Here is a 4787-nt window from a genome sequence, read left to right as displayed (position 1 = left end):
TCCGTTGTCACGTGCTGTGACCACCAGCTATCTCAGAGACTCTTGCCCGCTCACCTGGGAGCGCATCTCCGTTACCTGCCTGCTTGCCAGCCCGGAGGTCCCGTTGTCACGTGCGGTGACCACCAGCTATTCCAGAGACTCTTGCCCGCTCACCTGGGAGCGCTTCTCCGTTACCTACCTGCCTGCCAGCCCGGAGGTTCCGCCGTCACGTGCCGTGACCACCTGCTATTCCAGAGACTCTCGCTTGCTCACCTGGGAGCACACATCTACCATCTGCCTGCTAGCCTACCCGGAGGCTCTGCCATCACAGGTCGTACCTACCCCTTACCCAGAGACTGCCCTGATCACTTGCCGTAACTCCCTGTCCGTTCACCCAGAGACTGCCACCCGCTCCCTTACAAGGGCCGCCCCCTTGTATAGTAGCTCAGAGGTTCCGCCTCCCGGACCCGTTACAGTTTGCTCGGGCCATGGAACCCGGTGGCACCCAAGCTCCCTCGCTCACGGACCTGTGTCATGAACTGTCCCGTCAAAGGTCCCAACAGGAGTCCATCCTGGGTCACCTGCGGAATGTCAATACTCGCCTGGATACTCTGACTGCACCACCTGCAGCCACTGCCAGTACCATGACTCGCAACCCGGCAGCTCCGCTACCCACTAATACCATGGTAACCTATCCCGGTCCCCGGCTGTCTGCACCTCCTCGCTTCGGAGGCGACTCCGTCCAGGCTCGGGGCTTCATAAATCAGTGCACCCTGCACTTTGAACTTTTGTCCCATCAGTTTAATTCCGACCGGGCCAAAATTGCCTTTATCATGTCCCATCTCACCGGGGAGGCCCTGGCCTGGCTAAATCCTCTATGGGAGAGAGGAGACCCCCTGGTGTCCAACTTGCCTGCTTTTCTCTCGGCTTTCCGGAAAGTCTTCGACGAACCCGGACGGAAGACCTCATCCGCATCCTCTCTGCTACGCCTCCGTCAGGAGGGTCTCACCGTGGGCCAATATGCCATACGGTTCCGCACCCTTGCCTCGGAGCTGGCCTGGGATAACGACGCTCTGGTATCCGTCTTCTGGGAGGGTCTGTCCGATCGTATTAAAGATGAACTTGCTGGTCGGGACATTCCTACCTCTCTCGATGATCTAATAACCCTTGCCACCCGGATTGACCTACGGTTCCAGGAGCGTGCCAAAGAGGTCACCCGTGAGAGAAGGATTCCACGTTTAGCTCCTACTTTCCAGAAACCCGTCATTCCCTCCATCTCTCCCCAGGTACACTCTCCTGAGCCTATGCAGGTCGACCAGACCAAGATGGTCAAAACCCGTCAGGACTCACGCCGTGCCGAGGGGAGCTGCTTCTACTGTGGCAGTAAGGAGCACCGGATCTGTGCCTGCCCGGAGAGGTCGGGAAACGCCTGTGTCTAGGTTCGCTCAGAGAGGTCCACCTAGACAAGAATAAATCCTCTCCATCCCTGCTGTTGTCAGTTTCGATCTTCTACGGGGAGAACCGTTATTTCGAACTAGCCCAACTTGACTCTGGAGCAGCCGGGAACCTTATTTCACAGTCCCTGGTTGAGAAATACCGCATCCCCACCAAACCTCTGGCTGTACCCTTGTCTGTCGCTGCCGTGGATGGGGGCCTCTTACCTCGCCCCATTCAACTCATCACCGAATCCATTACCCTGCAGGTGGGAATGCTGCATTCTGAAAGTATCTCCTTTCATGTTCTGCCTGGACTCTCTCACGCCCTCTTGCTAGGTCTGCCCTGGCTCCAGAGACATGCACCCGTGCTACACTGGCAAACCGGAGAGGTCCTTCGCTGGGGACAAGACTGTCATAAAACCTGCCTGGTTCCCGTCCATCCCGTCCGTCCCTCTCCTACCCCAGCTAATCTACCTGGACTTCCGATTCCTTATTGGTCTTATGCAGATGTCTTTAATAAAAAGGAGGCAGAGACATTACCACCACATAGACCATACGACTGTCCCATCGATCTGCTACCCGGTACTACTCCTCCCCGTGGGCGTATCTATCCTTTATCCGCTGCTGAGACCCGGTCAATGTCCGAATATATTGAGGAGAATCTGGCCAGAGGATTCATCCGGAAATCTACCTCCCCGGCGGGAGCAGGCTTCTTTTTCGTCAAAAAGAAGGACGGCTCTCTCCGTCCCTGTATAGACTATAGAGGCCTAAACCTGATCACGGTGAAGAATAAGTACCCCCTTCCGCTCATTCCAGAATTATTTGATCGTCTGAGGGGGGCTAGGATCTTCACCAAACTGGACCTTCGTGGGGCGTACAACCTGGTTCGTATTCGTCAGGGGGATGAATGGAAGACGGCATTCAACACCCGGGACGGCCACTATGAATATCTGGTAATGCCCTTTGGTCTCTGTAACGCTCCTGCCGTCTTTCAAGAGTTGGTCAATGACATCTTCCGGGACCTTCTCTACTCCTGCGTAGTGGTGTACCTGGACGACATCTTGGTCTTCTCTCCGGATCTCCAGACTCACCGGAGGGACGTTCGTCAGGTCCTGCTCAGGCTAAGGCAGAACCATCTCTACGCTAAATTTGAGAAGTGCCTCTTTGAGCAGACCTCGCTTCCGTTTCTGGGCTACATTATCTCTCAGACCGGCCTACAAATGGATCCTGAGAAACTGTCTGCCATCGAGAAATGGCCCCGACCGGAGGGGTTGAAGGCCATTCAGCGATTCCTGGGCTTCGCCAACTACTACCGCCTCTTCATACCACACTTCTCTTCCCGGACGGCCCCAATTTCTGCGCTCACCCGTAAAGGTACTAATCCCAAAGAGTGGCCACCCGAAGCAGAGGAGGCCTTTCTTTCCCTTAAACAGGCCTTCTCTTCCGCCCCGGTGCTGCATCGCCCAGATGGCAACAAGCAGTTCTTCCTGGAAGTTGACGCCTCCTCCTCTGGAGCCGGAGCGGTACTTACTCAAAAATCATCTTCCGGGAGGATGGTAACTTGTGGCTTCTTCTCTAAACTCTTCTCCTCCTCTGAGCGCAACTATTCCATAGGAGACCGAGAGTTATTGGCCATCAAACTGGCATTGGAGGAGTGGCGTTACTTGCTCGAGGGGGCTCTTCACCCGGTAATAATTTACACTGACCACAAGAACTTGGCTTACCTCCAGCATGCCCAGAGACTTAACCCGCGCCAAGCCCGGTGGTCCTTGTTTTTTGCTCGTTTTGATTTTGTCCTTCATTTTCGCCCGGCTGACAAAAACGTCAAGGCGGACGCCTTGTCTCGATCCTTTCTGGTGTCTGATCTCGAGGAGGATCCGAAACATATCATCGATCCCGCCAGAGTAATGCAGGTGGCTCCCGTGAGTCTAAATCGTCTTCCTCCTGGTAAGACGTTCGTACCAGTACCTGATCGGGAGAAGATCCTACACTGGGGTCATTCGTCTAAACTAGCTGGCCACGCCGGTCAGAAAAAGACCCTCCAGCTTATTACCCGGCACTACTGGTGGCCTAACCTGCACAAGGATATAATAGACTTTGTTTCTGCCTGTGTGTCCTGCGCCCGCAACAAAGTTCCGAGACACCTGCCGGCCGGCCGCCTCCTACCTCTGCCAGTACCTGCTGCCCCCTGGCAGCATATAGCGATGGACTTCATTACTGATCTGCCCGTCTCTGCCGGTTGTACGGTCATTTGGGTGGTCGCTGACCGCTTCTCCAAGATGGCTCACTTCATTCCACTGCCAGGTCTTCCGTCTGCACCCGAGCTGGCTAAAGACTTTATCCGCCACATCTTCCGTCTTCATGGCCTGCCCCGTCACATCGTGTCGGATCGTGGGGTACAGTTCACTTCCCGTTTCTGGAGAGCCACTTGTAAATTGCTGGACGTCACCCTGGACTTCTCCTCCGCTTACCACCCTCAGTCTAATGGTCAAGTGGAGCGGATCAATCAGAACCTGACCAGTTACCTTCGGCACTTCGTTAATGCCCACCATTCTGACTGGGTGGATCTCCTGCCATGGGCCGAATTCTCGTACAACAATCACGAGAGCGAGTCTTCCTCCAAATCCCCGTTTTTTGCAGTCTACGGTCAGCATCCTCGGATCCCGTTTCCCGTCTCCACCTCGGCGGACAATCCGGCTGCGGAATCTCTTGTTAACAAATTTTCCTCCATATGGGAGAGTACCCGGTCCGCACTCCTTCTGTCATCCGAGCGTATGAAAAGACACGCTGACAAAAAACGTCTGGACCCTCCTCAATTCCGCCCTGGGGATAAAGTCTGGCTCTCGTCCAAATATGTCCGGCTCAAGATCCCTTCCTATAAGTTAGGGCCTCGGTTCATCGGCCCACTGGAGGTCATCAGTCAGATCAACCCGGTGGCCTATAAATTGAAACTCCCGGCCAACTTACGGATCCCTAACTCCTTCCATGTGTCTCTCCTCAAACCTGTGGTGCTTAACTCTTTTTCCAAGTCTACAGGTACGCCTCCTGCTCCAGTTTCTGCTGAGGACGAGTTTGAGGTAGAGAACATTCTTGCCACCAAAAGGGTAAGAGGAAAGACCTTTTTCCTGGTAGATTGGAAGGGGTTTGGTCCTGAGGAGAGAACGTGGGAGCCCCGGGAGAACATCCATGCCCCTCTCATCCTAGCTAAATTTCTGTCTGGCCTAAAAAAGGGGGGGCCTAAAGGGGGGGGTACTGTAGTGCCGGCGTCCCTGCCCTCTGCTAGGCAGGGACGCTGCTCCCCTCACCGCTCTGCTCCGTGCCCGGCATCCTCCCCCCGCTCTGCTGTCAGCGCGCGCTCCGTCCCGGCGTCCT

This window comes from Phyllobates terribilis, unplaced genomic scaffold (assembly GCF_046119375.1).
Source record: "Phyllobates terribilis strain yellow unplaced genomic scaffold, ASM4611937v1 Scaffold_103__1_contigs__length_5881359, whole genome shotgun sequence".
NCBI classification, from domain to species: domain Eukaryota; kingdom Metazoa; phylum Chordata; class Amphibia; order Anura; family Dendrobatidae; genus Phyllobates; species Phyllobates terribilis.
Note: the sequence above shows the minus strand (reverse complement) of the source record.